At 40.7% G+C, this 18,114-nt stretch overlaps 1 long non-coding RNA gene across 1 annotated transcript; it reads right to left on the bottom strand.

The window, feature by feature from the left end:
- Positions 1-7,535: 7,535 nt before the first annotated feature.
- Positions 7,536-11,558, bottom strand: LOC308238958. The gene is made up of 4 exons (XR_013959671.1): positions 11,431-11,558; positions 10,926-11,087; positions 10,631-10,738; positions 7,536-8,379 (listed from the first exon to the last, which is right to left on the bottom strand). It is a non-coding gene; the product is annotated as an uncharacterized lncRNA (long non-coding RNA).
- Positions 11,559-18,114: the final 6,556 nt, after the last annotated feature.

The following is an 18,114-nucleotide window of genomic DNA, read 5'->3' on the forward strand; positions in this document are numbered from 1 at the left end:
GCACCGTATATTTTAACTTCCATTTGCCATCCTTGGCTTGCTGTAAATTTTCAGTGTTTTCCTGCAGCTCCTCGTTCACGAAGACACTTGTGGATTAAAAAAAAAAATTATAGCAAATGTACTTAAAAACAAAATCAGCTCCAACAGCACATTTATGCTCAGTGCATCCTGATTTTATGACTGAGATTTATTGGCAACTAACTTGAGTTGAGAGTCCCTGAGTGGGTCCTGGGACCAACTCCCAATATGAGCTTTTCTTCTGGGCTTCAGCTCTGGCTCTGTGATCCGTTTTTGAGACATCAAATAGGAGACAGGAAATGGAGCGGTCAAGGTGACACCCTTTAGATTTAGACTGAATTCATACCCCAGTTCCACCACTTACTGCCCATAAGCTTGTCCCTTCCCTCATTGAAACGTCAAAAATCAAATGTCTGTATGTATATACCTAAATTGAATTATGGGTATCTCATTCTATTTCAGTTTTCTGCATGTCTGTCCTTAAGACAAAATCACAATCAATATATTGATTATTTTATCTGTATGTATCTGTAAGCCAGCTAGTAGAAGTCCTCCAGCCTTATCTTCTTTTACAAAACTGTGTTGGCTACCTAGGTCCTTTGAATGTACATTTACATTTTTAATGAGCATGCCAATTCTTAAAAAATCAACTTCCTGGGATTTTGATTGGGATCATGTTGAATCCATAGATCAGTTTGAATATAATTGATATATATATTATTAATGTTTTCAAAAACTAGCATCTGATTTTTGTTCATTTCCTATGTGGTTTGTTTTCTATATCATTGATTTCTGCTCTTACTTTGATTCTTTTTGTACACTTACTTTGGGTTTAATTGGCTTTTGCTTTGTCAGTTTCTTAATGTGGAAGGTTATGTAATTGATTTTACATCTTCTTTAATTTGTAATATAAGCATCTGAAGTTATAAATGTTCCTCTAAGTCAGTGGTTCTCAACCTTTCTAATGCCGCGACCCTTTAATACAGTTCCTCATGTTGTGGTGACCCCCAACCATAACATTATTTTCGTTGCTACTTCATAACTGTAATTTTGCTGCTGTTAATGAATCGTAATGTAAATATCTGTGTTTTCCGATGGTCTTAGGCGAGCCTGCTAGCCGTTCTCAACCTGTGGGTCGCGACCCACAGGTTGAGAACCACTGCTGTAGAGCCTAAGACCATCGGAAAACACAGCTATTTACATTACAATTCATTAACAGCAGCAAAATTACAGTTATGAAGTAGTAACGAAAATAACGTTATGGTTGGGGGTCACCACAACATGAGGAACTGTATTAAAGGGTCGCGGCATTAGAAAGGTTGAGAACCACTGCTCTAAGTGCTGCTTGCACTTTATTCAGCCAATTTGGGGGTTTTATTATTATGTAATCCAAAATATTTTCTGTTTTTCTACCTGTGATGGATTTGGGAATCCATGGTTTATGTGGAGATGTCTTGATAAATTTCCAAATACTTAGGGATTATTTTCAGATATATCATCACTGTTTCCTTTTAATTAAATACTGTTGTGGTCAGATGATATAAATGGAATGATTTCAAGCCTTCCATGTTTATTAAGAACTAGAAGCCTGGTGCCTGAAAATTCATGCACTGGAGGGAGGGGTCCCTCAGCCCGGCCTGCCCCCTCTCACAGTCCGGGAGCCCTCAGGGGTGGGAGGCAACCCGGTGATCAGGGGAAGGCGATGCCCCATCACACCTCTGCTGCTGCCACTGCCGGCAGTGCAAGCCTCAGCCAGCCCTGGTTACCTGAGCCTCGGGCAGCCCTGGGCAGCTGGGCAGCCACCATCCGAGGCTTGCCTGCACCTTGGGTGGGCCCTGAGCGGCTGGGGGGCTGAGGGGACTGGGGGACTCTGGAGGCAGGTGCGTGGAGTTGCTGGGCCCGCCTGGGGGCGTGCCTGGCTTTGCCATGTGCCTGTCACCCTGACAGGGCTGAGGGGACTGGGCGTCGCCATCTTGTGGCTGTGGGTGCCGCCATCTTTGAGGGTGTGGCAGTCAATTAGAATATTCCCTCCTTATTGGCTGTGGGTGCTGCCATCTTTGAGGGCGGGGCAGTTAATTAGCATATTTCTTTCTTATTGGCTGTGGGCACCGCCATCTTTGCGACGGTGTCAGGGTCAATTAGCATATTCCCTCTTTATTAGATAGGATGTTTTAGTATCAAGTCTGTACTCTATTCTAATGTTTCATATGTATTTGTTAGATACAGCATTCACTAAGTGGCAGCTATGTTATATTGGTTGATGTCCTTTTTTCTCTTATTTTCTTATATTTTACTGTTAGGCTACAGATCCTACAATACATTAATAATTTTATTTTTTGCTTTAAACAGACATTAGTTGTTTGAAGCTATACATATATTTAAAGTGAATATTCTACTGAAATAGGTCTTTTATGTTTACCAAGATACTTACCCTTCTGGTATTCTTTAATCTTTCTTAAAGAAAATTCTCAGTTCCATCTGCTACTATATTTTTCATTTGGCTAAAGAAACGTATTTTAGCATACATTACAGTATTGAATTTTATATGTTTCAATTGCTCAAGATTTAATTTCAGCTGAAAATATTAAAATTCCTTTCGGGGGGGCGGGAACTTCTGAGTTTGGAATACAGAAAGACAGTGGTGGGGGGTGCTATTTTTCCTCTACCTACCCGTGTGAAAACACCAAAGAAATGCTCCATTTCACCATCACTCAGAACAACGGATATCAGTCAGTGATATTTTGGACACCAAGATAAATGCCCACCTTCCAGGCAGGTAGGGACCCTTCTGGCATCTGGGAGAGCACCTGACCTCTGGGTGGCAAATACCTAAATGTCCCTGTGTGTCTGGCAAACTCTTGATCTGTGCCCAGCAGAGTCATATTTGCCTAGGAAATCTGATGCTTCCTGGGAATTAAGTTACCTAGAAGGAATAAAAATACTAGGGACAGATATCATTAACCAATAAGAAAGCTGGTTCCCTTGTTAGTCAATAAGGGAGCTGGAAAGATGATCGCTCTAAGTCACAGATTTTTTTTTTATTAGTACACATAGAAAAGCCTCCAAGGAAGCTCTTAAGAAATTTAGGGATCTGAACTGATAAAAATATTACTGTGAATGTGGTATTTGTGCTTGTGTACTCATACAACTGGACATGTTTGAATTACATAATAGTAATGATAGGAAACCTGAAGAAAAGGTTCTTGAATTTGGCTGAATACAAATGTAAACTTCTATGTTTTAAGTAAAACTTTGAAATTATCTAAAAGGCAGTGATCAACTCAAGAAAAATCAAACAAAAAAAAAATGAATAACCTTCATATATAAAAACCTCGTAGAAGAGAATACATCTATTTAAGAACACGTGAAAATACAAATAAAGAACTTCCCTGAAGAAAAGCTCATAGAAAGTAAACATATAAAGGATGTTTTTAAGTTCCTGGTAGTCAAAAATGCAAAATAATATAACAATCAGATATATTTTACTCATTGTAATGGCAAAACATTTTAATGATAATGTGCAGTGTGTGCAAGTTTATTCATAGACATCTAAGAAGCTTTAAGGAGTTATGTTTTACTTATTGATGGGCATCCATGCAACCATTCAAAATTACTTAAAAGAAAATATAGCAGCATGGAAGACAAGCCTATATTGTGATGTTAAATAAAAGGCAAGTTACAAAATTACAATTATCTCATTTTTGTAAAAAAAAAATAGTGTAAAATATAAATTTAAACTAAGGATCTATGTAGGTAGTTCTTATCAATATAGAAATTTAATGTCTAGGATTCTAATGAAAGACAAAGCCACAATTATATTGAGAGACTAGAGGCTCAGTGCACAAAATTTGTGCACGGGTAGGGTCCCTAGTGGCTGCTGGCCGGGGGCACCTCCCTTCCCCCAGCCACTTGCCTCCTCCACTGCCACCAGCCCCGCCCCATGGTCGAACTCCTGATCCACCGCCTGGTCAAGGGGACAATTTGCATATTGGGCTTTTATTATATAGGATGATGTTAAATACACATTTTACTAAAAAAAGAGTAAAACTTAGAAAGTAATCTATTACAAAATGAAAGAGATTTGTAGTGTAAAAAACATATCTGATTTGGTAGTTAATTATGCTCCTGATTTTCCTTCTTAAGTTTTCCAGTGAAATACTATTTGTAATGTCCTTTATCTGCTAAACGCAGTGCGTTCCACTGATGGTCTGTTAGGTGCACACTATTCAGAACTTTTTAAACCTTTATCAGTGATTTGTTGTTGTTGACCCTGTGTTTCTCTGTCAATTTTTAAAAAAATAGAAATCAGCCCTTTAAATAGCCCCCTAATCTTTGTACAAAGTCACACTTTCCTATGTATCTCTCTTAATTTTCTTATCAGAAGGGTGGCCTGTAAAGAGATCTCCTCCTTCTGTACTTGCTAGAGGAGACTGGACTGAATCCCATATATGTAAATAGGTTGTAGAATTCAAATGTTGGCAAAATGATACAAAACAGTGTCATCTCAAAACTTGGGTTGGCAAAGCTGGGGTTGGCAAGGGAGTGTTATATCTTAAAATACAAATTATGATTATCTGGGCTGAATTAGAAAAGATTTTTTCCACTGTAATTTTCCAAGTTTCTGTAACAACGTGTTATAATTGGGAAAAAAATAATGACTATTATGTAAGAGCACATATGTGGACCTGTCATTATTTGGGGCACAGGGCCTAGATCTAAACATGGTTTCCGGGGTGCTCTAGCTTGGGAGTAAGTGGCTGGGGGGTTTTCCTGCAGAAGCCAGGAGACATAGCATCTTATCGTGTCATTTGGGGGCAGAGGGAAGAGATAAATTTGTGTCTCCTAGTCCTGAAAAGATCATATTTGTCTGGTTTCAGGAAGCAAAGTGTAATGTAATAATTTGAGAAGTCAATAGCAATTGCCCACCTAGGTATGCCCAGTCGCTTGGAGCTTTTTAAAGCTTAGCAAAATTATTTAACCTCATGTTGGCACAAATGAAGTTTGATATATGAGTATGCCAATTCTCATCGAGATTGCCATTTTAAGAAATAGGAATAAAAACCCAAAAGGGGGACAGGGGGGAGGGAAGAAAAGAAAACATCTCGCCCTCTGAAGCAAAATTGGATTTTCAGCATTTTGCAGTTTCGAATTTGAACATGACGATGACCTTAAAGATGGTGACCATTGAAACAGTTGTTAGAAAAGTGTATTATTTCCACGCCGTGTGCTTTGAAAATAGAGGTTACAGGAAGACATAATCACAGCGTACGGTGTAACCTACTTTGAAAGGTGTAGGCAGCATAGCAAAAAATGCCCTTACATCATACTTGTCAAGAAATAGAAGTTTTATTACCGAGGAATTTCACTTTTGCTGCTTATTCCTAACACTAGCCCAGGAGTGAGAGGATTTGTTGATCTAATATAGATAGCGATGTCTTGGGTTTGTTCAGATTTATATGGACAGCAACTGGGGATCAGGAATTACATTGAAAATGTAATAAAATGTTCCTGTGCACTTTAACTTACAAATACCATCCTTAAAAAAAGTAAACATCAAATAATCGTAGGTATCTTTCAAGAAAATGTTGACAGAGCTCACGGAGCTACGCAGCTATCTTGGAATCGTTTCTAGGTAAACCTAATAAACTCATTTTTGTATTCTATTACTGTGGAATAAACTGTCATACCTGGGGGAAGACAGGATAGCAAAGCCTATGCTCTCATTTGCTCCAAAATGCATATATTCTAGTCTAAAAAAAAGATGATTTTTTTAAACATTACCAGAGAGGGCCATTCAAACTAAAAATAAGCATTTATAAAGGGCAATCTGTTATCAAAAAACTACAACAAAAAATCAGTAATCGCACATAAAAGAGCAAATGCCCTTCCATTATTCTCATGAAGCATAAATATCATGGTTAGAGTTCCTATGAGACACTCTCCGGAACAACAGTAAATTCTATTTAAAAAATGTTTTCAATATTTCTATTTAAAAATATTTCAGATCTTTGAAACGAAAACCCTTCCTTCGAAAATTAAAAACAAAACTAGGAAATTCACCCAAGTGACATTAAAAAAACACAACTCAACAGTTCACTTTGTTGACTAGAAAATGTCACTTGCTAACATTCAATCTAATTTGCTCACATCAGAGAAGACACATATTCCCCCATCAGCTCTATTTAAGTAATTGATTGACAATACAGGGCCGTGGTACATGTTAACTCAGCCTTGCCAAGGTTGGCCTGGTTACTACATCATAAGCTACAGGATGCTGTTATCCTGAGCTCTGATTTGTATATATATGCATTGCCTCCAATTATCTACACTAATAAAAGAGTAAGATGCAAATTGACCGTACCTTCACAACACCCACCAGCCAATCAGGAGTGAGTATGCAAATTAACCCAACAAAGATGGAGGGTTAATTTGCATACCCAGGCACCCAGCGGCTGGGGGCGGGATGCTTGGTGATGACGCAGGCGTTCTGCACCACCCCAGCCACTCTGGGCCTCTGGGCAGCGTGGGAAGGCAGAAAGGCAGCTCCGGGCCAGAGCGAAAAGGCGGCTCTGGCTGGAGCGAAGGTGGTGTCGGCAGCCAGGGTAAGGAAGGCCCATTCTTGCACGAATCTTCATGTATCAGGCCTCTAGTAGATATATATATATATGTATATATGTATATATATGGATGTATATATATGGATAGAGCACAAGGGGGGGAAGGGGAACATACATATATGTGTGTGTGTGTATATATCTATTCCTATGTAATAAAGAGCTAATATGCTAATTAGACTGAACAGCAGAACAACCGTCCGGACGACCATCTGGATGACCTTCCAGATGAAGCCAGGGCTGTGAGGGCCAAGCCCCTTGCACACATTTTGTGCATTCTGGAAAGAAGGAGGAAGTTTTAAAATCATACTTGTACGGCTTCTTTTTGGAATCCCACATCATTGGTTATTAGAGGCATAGCAAATTATTTTTGTCATTTTCAAGACTTGAGGCAATTTTCTTACTTTCCACGGGACAGTTCAGAAAATTAGACTGGAGTTTAGGATGGATGTCAAAAGTGAAGGTGAAAAACTATTCTATAGATCCAAGATGAAGATGAGAAACTGGGCACTCAAGTTTTACAAATTTAAATGAACTATGAACTAAATATTAAGTGAAAACAGATGATTACAATTCATTAGGCAAAATATATAGTAATATATTATTATATCATAGCATATCATAGCATATTACATTATATAAAGGAAACAAACCTGATAAACTACAACAAAATTCTGACTTAGGCTAAAATTTCCTTGGAATTTCATTAAGTGACTAGAGGCCCGATGCACAAAATTCGTGCAAGGGGCTCAGCCCTTGCAGCCCCGGCTGCCTTGTGGGCCCAGCTGCCTTGCAGCCCCACAGTCCCGCCCACTGATCATTCCGGAAGGTTGTTCTGGAAGGTCATTCCACCATCTGGTCTAATTAGCATATTAGCTCTTTATCATATAGGATAATTTTTTTAAGGCTATTTTATTGATTTTTTTACAGAGAGGAAGGGAAAGGGAGAGAGAGTTAGAAACATCAATCAGCTGCCTCCTGCACACCTCCTACCGGGGATGTGCCCGCAACCAAGGTACATGCCCTCGACTGGAATCGAACCCGGGACCTTTCAGTCCGCAGGCCGACGCTCTATCCACTGAGCCAAACCGGTCAGGGCCATATAGGATAATTTTTGATGGATTTAGGATATTCCCTTTTTTTCTTGTGAGCCAAAACAAGACAAAGACTTATCATTCCCTGCCTTGGCCACTCAAGTAGGAAACGTCAACTGGTAGGACACATGGTCTCTACCAGCAGAGAGATTACCGGGTCCTAACTCTCCTTTCAGGGGGTTCTCTGACTCTTGCATTGAGTGCAGCACTGGGGGGACATTCACAAACACCTGGAGGTGCCTTGGAACAGAACACGTCTGCATCTGTGTTCTCTATGGGTGTTCGCATGAAAAATCCACCCCTGTCCTCCGGACCGTGTAGACCTCAAATTCTGAGCCTATTGTTTCTTTATCTGTTTTTTCATTTCCCCTTTTGATTTTTTTATTGCCAGTTCCATTTGAGGGATAGAGTGAGGAATTTCAGAGTACAAATGACATCACCGTGTTTCCTCTGTATTCATGACAAGCCTGAATAGCAAAGTAGATAATCGCTCTAGGATTTACGAAATGCATTAGAAAAGTACAAATCTGGATCCGTATGTACTTTGAGTCCTTCTGATTCTCAAGTATTATTACTTGTGATGCCAGGTGGGTACTGGACTATCGGGGAACACTTTGTAAAGTTTATGATCGTCTCACCACTAGGCTGGGCACCTGAAATCAATACAAAATAATATTGAAAGTAAACTGTAATTGAAAAAGTTTTAACGGATTCTTACATTATTAGGTGTCATAGACTTCTCTTTTGCATTCCCCAGATAGTTCCTCTAAAGTTGTTTCAGTTATTGCACACTCACCACTGCCAAAATCAGGGAAATTAAAACTGAAAAAAAAATGCAGAAAGTTACGCTACTCTAAGAAAAAAATAATTCCCTGTACACGTTCTTTTTCTGTGCAGGCATACATTTGCGGTTGTAACCATTTTATAGATATAATTTTTGTGTTCCTCATTTTTTATTTAGCTTCCATAATGGCCATGTTCGCAGACCGTTCTGCATTTTCTCATTTCTCTGCAGGGCAAGTTGCACTACTTAGAACTACTTTCTGGGTCTGAAAATACCCTTAGATGGTGGCAGTTAAATGTTCCCCTTCCCCCCCCCCCCTTGTCCTTAGCACCCTTTTCTAAAGATTGCCCATTCCAATCACAGGTCAGTAGATTACTTCGATCACAGATCAATAGGTATTTTAGACCTGTCCTGTTTGGGTAGCGCTGTATCTAATTTGCAGACACACATTTTTTAAAGGGGCAGGCAAAGCTGAAGCAGGTACAGATGGAAACAATAAAGATGATTAAAGGACAGGGAAATGGGACCTCTGAGGAAAGATAAAAGGAGTTGAGATTATTTGTTCTTCAGAAAACCGAAAACGCAGGGCACTTTTACAGTGTTCCTCGAGAATGTGCGGAATCGCCACAGGAACGGGCTAAGTGGTTTACATTGGGACTAGGTGGGCGTAAAGCATCCAGGATGACGTACCGCTGGGATGGGCAGCAAGAAGCATTCAGCAAGGGAGTGTTTGAAGGATGAGAAATACTCAGGTGCTTCTCCCTAGAGATGTATCTTGCCATCTGTTGACTCTAAGTAGCTCCATGCCGCTGCTTCAGGACACTGTGGATTTGCCACACGATCGAGTGTCCATTCTCAATCCTTACAGCCTCTGACTCATGTGGCAATATTGCAGGCACCCAGGATGCGTTTTTCTCACCATGGCTATTGTGCCAGTGGTCCTCCAAAACAGACGTAGCCTCCACTCCCTACTTATTTTCCCTGGCTGATGGGGCACTTTTGAATGCCACCATCCCAAGAAGCCAAGAATTCTACCTAATCCCCTTCGACGTCCCCCTCCCTCCCTCTCGTGCTCTATGCAGTCCCAGAGGCATACGCAGCAGCTGCTTCGACGTAGATTTCGCTAATGAAATTTTTTGGAAATTCTTATGATAGGAAAAAATATGTCAACTAGGTAATTTTCCCATATGGTATAATTTTTCAGTGTATTTTAAGAAAATGATTCTCTTGGAATCATTTCTCTCTCTCTTTTTTTTTTTTTCCTTCAGCTTTTGCATGCCTTTATTTTAAAACATCCACGTTAACTGTTTTCCCTTCAGTTTCCCAAGAGAGGGGTCTTAGAATCATTTCTTGTTTTCCTTATTTTTAATCCCAATCCCCTAAGGTCCCCAATATTATTCACAGTTCCCCTTTGCCACAGGGAAAACAAACTTTTGGACATAGGCTAATGACTTCTCCTTATTTTACCGGGTTGGGGTTGGGGATTGAGCCAGAAATTTAAAAAGACAGAAAAAACGCATGGGCAGGGACAACAGGGGGTTGATTGCTGAGGGGATGCGGGAGGGGTAACGGAGGATGGTGTAGAGGGAGAAGAGGTGATGGATGATTTGACTTAGGGTAGTGAGCACCCAATACAGCGTACAGATAATGGGGTGTAGACTTGTGCGCCTGAAGCCTGTATAATTTTGTTAACCAGTGTCACCCCAGTAAATTCAATCAAAAGGGGAAAATGTTCTCTCCTGCACTACAATTCTTTAAATTCTCTAAGCAGGGGTCCTCAAACTTTTTAAACAGGGGGCCAGTTCACTGTCCCTCAGACCGTTGGAGGGCCGGACTATAGTTTTAAAAAAAAACAACTATGAACTAATTCCTATGCGCACTGCGGGCCCGGGACGTGTCGGCTGCTAAGCAGGACAGGCAGCGGCACCCGGCGGGCCGGATCCATGTCCTCGGCGGGCCGCATGTGGCCCGCGGGCCGTAGTTTGAGGACCCCTGCGAGTCTAACGCAGGAAGAATCCCACTACTGGTGAGAGGCTCCGTGTTCTACGTGTTCATCACACACATCTGGACACGGACCCCCTGGGTTCACATCCTGGCTGGAACACAGTGGCTTAACTTACTTCACATCATCTTAGCTTCAGGATGGCAATTCCCCCATTCCAGGCTGCTTGGATTTCCCAGCTGCACACACAGCGGCCTTTTTGAACAGCGTCCTCTCTTCTTAGCACCTTTATTCCAACATAAAGTTTGCCTTCAGTGCCCACTCTGCGAACCAAACGCTAAGATGCCCGTCACATATTGGACAGTTTTTCCAGTTTTCTCCTTTATGCTCTCTTCTCCCTCACACCACCATTAACCACCTCGTCTGCCCCCTGACCCCAAGAAGGCCAAATGCTTCTCCGATGTTATGCTCACCTATTTCATCAAGCATTTAGCCAGATGTTCTCCTCACAGGTCTCCTCTTCCTGCAAGAATTTCCATGCCAGATGTTATAATAGCACCCCCCTCCCTCTCTCATTCCTCCAGGTTTGAGTCCGGGCTCAGCCACTCCCTGTCTTGGGGCTCTGGTCACATGACCTGGAACGCAAGAATGATAACACCCAGGGTTTGAAAGCGCTCAGCCGAATGTCTGGCAAGAGCACATCCATAATAGGTTTCAACAATTGTACCCCTGAAATCACTGAGCATTTTAGTGGTCAAATTAACTTAAGTTTATAAAAAAATTTGGATCTACTACAAAGTCCGGACTGTTACTGATAACACCGTGACCATGGTTGGGTTTTACACCCTTTCTCCTCCTTGCATCTCTGCTTCTGTACGTAGAAGGCCAGGTCTCCTGTGAACTTCATGCTCCCAGTGGGTTTGCCCAGGAGAACTGGGGAGCCCCTGGTCAGCCCTTGCCAAAGGGGCCTCACAATACCTGCTGTTGGGTTCTCCGGCAGAGACACACACAGTTCTGGAGGATAGATCCGCTAGGACACCCAGACAGACCGGAACCACCTCACTAAACAGAGTGCAGCGCATGCCCCCTCCTTGTCTCTTTAAGTTGACTGATAACCAAGCCAGTGTTGTAATGACGCTAACGTGGACTGGCCAAAGTACAGGGTGTCTATCCCTTAATGAGTATCTTCCCTGATGTTGGGATGATTGCAGGTTATCAGAGGGATTTTAATAGGAAACGGGGACCAAAGAAGCCCGTTGACTATGTCCTGCCACCTTCTAATACTCGCCATTAAATATTTAGGAGAGGCGGGGGTATGCCTAGAGGGCTTAGAGGTGGATTTTAATGGTGTTAAAGGCACGTTGGTGGAACATTTTTTAAAAAAACAAGGGGAGGAAAGGTGTTTTGTTGTAAATTTTTAAATATGCTTGATTTGGCTAGCCCGTGAAGAATAAACCGAGGAAGTCACTCTTTCTTTTTATTCCAGTAAATTCTGCAAACGTAGCTTTGCAAATATCTGACATCATTGAAGAGAAAGTAGCACAAGCTAAAGCTGATGCTGTGGGTGACTCAATGCGAGGGCTCACACTGCACAGATTGGTTGTGTTGTCTTCAAATTTTTAAATATCTTGTGAAGCGGCCCTGGCTGGTTTGGCTCAGTGGATAGAGTGTCTGCCTGTGGACTGAAGGGTCCCAGGTTCGATTCCTGGTCAGGGCACATGTTAGGGTTGTGGGCTCGATCCCCAGTAGGGGGCGTGCAAGAGGCAGCCGATCCATGGTTCTCTCTCATCATTGATGTTTCCATCTCTCTCTCTCCCCCTCTCCCTTCCTTAAAATCATTAAAAATATATATTTTAAAAAATAAAAATAAATATCTTGTGAAGCGTTAGTCATTTTTCTGTGGTGTTTGGCACGTCTTGTGCGTAATTTGGGAATCTCACCCCTAACTCATCCTAACATGGTCAGGTTTATTAATTTTGACAAACCAGTGGGTGTTAAATAATAAAATGTTCAGTTCACATTTCCCAGCTCCTTAAGGAAATGGGACATCTTTTCAAGTGTTTAATGACCAACCTGGTTACCTCGCCAATGGATTACCTGTTAGTTTTATTTGTACATTTTTTGGAAGTTTGTCTTTTTGTCATATATGTTCTTTACCTATTCTTAAAATGAATCCTTCTCCATTATAGATGAACAGATGTATTCTCTTGGTCGAGATCTTGTCTTTAACTTAGTTTCCTGGACTTTATTCACTAATACCATTTAAGTGGAATTCAGCCTGAAGTGGAATTTAGAACTTGAAGTTTTAATACACTTATCTGCTTGAAACTTTTCATTTTATAGAAAAGGAAAGTGAGGGTGATAAAATATGCATCTCAGATTACCCTCCTGGTTAGTGGCACAGAAAAATTAGAAATTGGGTCTCTTGATTTCTGGGCTAGTGATTTGGAATCCTACCAACATATTCTCTACAGGGTTCTGGTTCAAGTTGTATTCTTAGAGGGAAAAATATATATATTATATACTAGTATATTATATATATTATATGTGTTATATATGATATATATTATATATAGTGTATATTATGTATAGTATGCATATGTCATATATATATTACATATATATATCTCCACACCCTCTACTAATTCATTATGTCTTGAATTATTCATATACTGATTTTTTTCAACAAAGGCTATATATAGGTGTAAAGGACATTTTTAAGAGTTCTCCTTTTTTCCTCCTCCTTTCTTCTCTGCTGGGCTTCAGCTGATCCCCATGAACCATGGATAAAGAATAAACATGACTTTCCCATACCCTAGCACCGTGGTTGGCAAACTGCAGCTCGCGAGCCACATGCGGCTCTTTGGCCCCTTGAGTGTGGCTCTTCCACAAAATACCACGGCCTGGGCGAGTCTATTTTGACGAAGTGGCGTTAGAAGAAGTTTAAGTTTAAAACATTTGGCTCTCCAAAGAAATTTCAATTGTACTGTTGATAGTTGGCTCTGTTGACTAATAATGAGTTTGCCGACCACTAGCCTAGCACTATCCTCTGCCTTATTTATGTCTGACCTGGTACAGCACAGCTGACCTGGGGAAGTTTAATTGAGGCTGGAATTGTATGGCACAGCTTGAGGCCACCTGAATTTAGGGGGTGCGACACACACAAAGACACACACACGTTGACAATGTGCCTAATGAACTGAGTGTGTGCATGTGTATGAGTGTGTGTGTGTGCGTGTGTGTGAGTGAGTGTGTGTGTGTGTGAGTGTGTGCGTGCGTGTGTGTGTGTGTGTTTAGCTCTGATGAAATGACAGCCAGGGAGACAGTCTATTGTGGTTTTTACTGGACAGAAGTCTTACAAAACAAGAAAATACACCTATTGCCCCCATAATTAAAAAGTACAGTTTAGTGATTAAATAAATGCAGAATTACTTAAATATGGAAGCTATTAAGGTAAAAGCAGAACAACAGTCGGTTGTAACTAATTCAAGGCATAACTATTCCCTGAAATATTTTTAAAATATTTTATAATAGACCAAGTGCTTGAGAAATGCTGGCCTTTCCACTGTGTGGTTAGGATAATTTAATAACATAAAAGCACACCAAACATTTGCTAATTGATGTTTAAGATAATCATTAAAGTGTTTTAAATGGTTAATTATTTTAAATATGGCATATTATATTTAATAAGATTATGACCAAGACTTTGGGTATGATTTGTACATGAAACCAAAGACATTACTATTGAGAAGCAAAAATTAAGTTAAATTTTTGTTTATAAGTTTACTAGATTAAAAATCAATTGTACTCTTGGTCATATATTTCCCAGTTATCATTTTACTACATGGTAGATTTTGAATTGTTTTAGTACAGATATTATTGTAAGTAAGGTAAATCTGAAAATTAAAGCAATGTTCATTCGTTGTACTTTATATAATTAAACAAATAACTATACCGTTATTTTCAGAGGTAGTACTGCATACCCTGGGTAACTAGTTAACAACATGCTAAAGCCCAAAAATATTCGAAAAAAAACACTTCCATTTGGATGAAGTACAACACTTATTTTTTGTTCCACCCAGCACAATTAAAATTAATCCCCTTAAGTAACCACAGAGTAAGATTAAATGGATCGATACATATTTTTATTCAAGTACTTGTGTATGGATGTGTATACACACATGTATATAAAATGCCTCTAGAAAACATGCTTTGCAATAACCACAAATATCTGAAAAATTTCTCCCATTTGTTGTTTGGATACAAAGCATTTCATAGATGCGAGCAATGCTCAGAGTTTGTGAAAAAGAAAGGAAGGACTCGACCTTGCCCCCAGGGCATCCTAGACTCATACACATAGAGGCTGGACAGATAATTGCACCCATATGCACCCGTATAAACTCGCCCGCAAATGGGGTTTATAGCTGTGAGTGAAACTCAAGATGTCCCAAGTCACAGCCTATAACGTCATTAATAATCCAAACATTCAATGAAAGTATTTTAAAATTAATTCTCAGAGTTCAAGACTTTTTAGTTAAAAAAATCATTTCTCATATCAGAGGAGAAATGAATATCTGAAACATAGCAACAATTTCTAAAATTTAAGATCAATGGTCAAAAACAAGAGAAAGACTGAGGACGCTGTTCATAGTCTGCCTGGAGTCCCAGGTTTTATTGATTTTGTTTTGCTGGGAGACGCACACAAATTAGATTGTCCTGATAACTGTGTCCTAATTTAAAAATCTGCTACGTGTGGTTGGCAGCCTTATATAACACTATGTGCCCAGCACCATGCTAAACACCTTACAACTAGCAATTCATTTCATTGCAGTTACTCATTAATCAAATACTCCTGCGTGGGGTGGGAAGGAATGCTAGTTGACTATTCAGAGGTGACGTTCAAGCACACTTTTCACAGAAAGAGCAGGAAACATTCAGAGCCAGGTGTCAGCCTTCATGCAGCCTCACATTCATTTCTAACTCTGGGTCATAGCACAGAAACCACCAAGATGTATGAGAACTCTGTTTAAAAATGAGTGGGAATACGCTTTCGGTACCAGATCGTAAATGGTTTTTAGTAAGAGAACTAGATAGCTTAAAAAGTGCCTCCCTCCCAAAGTAAACATGCCCAGAGTTAGATTTTTCTGGCTATAATGATTCTCTAACCATCTTAATAATTAACCTGGCGAGATTTTATCTCTGTCTTCCACGTTCCCTACAAGCTTGGTTCCTCAATGCCTTTTGAATAACAGCAGCATCCTCCCCCCAGAATGCCTCATCTACACAAATGAAAGAGTAAGATGCAAATTGACTGTACCGTCACGACGCCCACCAGCCAATCAAGAGTGAGTATGCAAATTAACCCAACGAAGATGGTGGGTTAATTTGCATACACAGGCACTGAGCAGCTGGGGGCAGAGTGTACCGCACCGTCCCAGCCGCTCCGGGCCTCTGGGCAGCGTGGGAAGGCGGAAAGGCAGCTCCGGGTCGGAGCGAAGGCGGCACTGGCAGCCAGGGGAAAGAAGGCCCATTCTTGCACGAATCTTCATGCATCGGGCTTCTGGTGTTTGTTAATATACAATAGCAGGAGGATGTCAAACTCGAACTACTTGTTAGAAATAGGTATTGGATTATGGCACTGGAAATGGCACAGCTATCCATACAGCCGATTCCTGATGGACTCTGCTTCTGCTTGTTGACAGTTATACTCATTCATGATTCGATCTAGAGCTATTAGTAAACGGGGACCTATTTGTGGCACTGAATTTACTATGCCTAGAACGGATGGTTGCCATTTTCAGTAGAAGTTATTGTTGAACATTGATCCTATTGTTATTCCCCCTTTAAGGTGGCAAGAACCCCACCCAGTGTGAAGAATTAAAAATGGCTTGATCTATTTTTTTCTCAATCTGTCGAAATGCATAGATATTACGCTCTGACATTATCTGTAAATAAATGCTTTAAAAACTAAACTCAACAAGATAAAAGATACATATATACACATATACACATATACATATATATATGGTGTCCCCAAAAATGTATACATATACTTTGAATAATTATAAAAGCATTGTTTATTAAAATATATTGTATTTTCAAAATTGAATATACCTTTTTGGATAATACACACACAGCACATAAGAACAAAAGATAGAGTCAAATAAAATGGCTTGCCTATATGCTATTAAATAGGGTGATCTTATCCTCCCATGTACCATCCCAAGACAACAGATGTAAACAGCACATGGATGCTGAGGCTGACAGATGTGCCATATTATGCAGGGAGGCGTTTTCTGATTGAGGGCTGTTGCCCTCTGGAGAGGGAGCAGACACCATGGACCATTTCACCTGAAACCCCAGATCACACTCAAGTCGCAGGCCCTGGAGGGGTTGTCACCCCAGGGAACCACTAGCGTCCCCTTTTGTCCAGATCTTGATCTCTCTCCCTTCTCTGAGGTCAGTAGGGCTAAAGGCACTGAGATGGTCCGCATGGATCCCTGCACATTCGCCTTCAGGGGGAATTGCCTTTATTACGACCGCTCCGCTTTAGGTCGAGGTACATTCCACAGCAGAACACGAAACATCAGTAAATACGCATTCACTCACAGCACCTTTGGCTCCTTGGAGAATGACATACGTTTAAAATAATAATAATAGCCGAAACCGGTTTGGCTCAGTGGATAGAGCGTCGGCTTGCGGACTGAAGGGTCCCGGGTTCGATTCCGGTCAAGGGCATGTACCTTGGTTGCGGGCACATCCCCAGTGGGAGGTGTGCAGGAGGCAGCTGATCGATGTTTCTCTCTCATCGATGTTTCTAGCTCTCTATCCCTCTCCCTTCCTCTCTCTGTAAAATATCAATAAAATATATTTTAAAAAAAATAAAATAAAATAAAATAAAATAATAATAATAATAATCATAAAGTGACGTGATAAAAGACAGTGTGACTTTTCCATAAGGAGCATCATCAGCAAAGTCCCCACCCTCTTTTTTTAGCCTGTGTTTGGCGATTTCTATTGAGTCACACCTGCTTTGACCCCTAGGCCTCCATGGGAGTTTATGGAGATACTTCCTTAAGTGTGCGCATAAGGTCTATTTATTCAAATGGCAAACTGTATGGAGAGACTCACAGATCGATCTGAGGCCATCATGCCTTTAACGTGACTCCAGCCGGGTTTATTCTGGCGACTGTGACAAGATCCCAGCGTTGATGACGATTCTGTACATTTACGATGAGCAATAAAGTGACCGAAGTACTGGGACTGGAAAGAAATCTTTTCGGATTTCTTATTTATTGCAGTTTTAATAGAAACTCAGGAAAAGCCTTATCTGCTGTCATTTGGTTTAAATTCCACTGTCCTTTTTGTATTTCACCAAACTCCCTTACCTCCAATTCCCTTGTATCCTGCTGTGCCGGCCTCCGAGCCGTTGATGTACTTAGCTGTGGTTTTATAATAAAATTTTAGCTCCTATCCAGAGAGAAGAGAAAAACTAGAAGAGGAAAAGCTGCTCCTCAGATACTAAATTTACCAGCTGCCTGCGTCCATCATATGACCTGGAAATGGCTATATTCTTGGCATATTTAAGAAGTTTGGGGAGTTAGTCCCATGATCCAGTTTAGACATGTGCACTGTTCCTGGGATAATAGCCTCTGACTGCTT

This window comes from Plecotus auritus, assembly GCF_963455305.1.
Source record: "Plecotus auritus genome assembly, chromosome: 15".
In the NCBI taxonomy this organism is placed as follows: Eukaryota; Metazoa; Chordata; class Mammalia; order Chiroptera; family Vespertilionidae; genus Plecotus; species Plecotus auritus.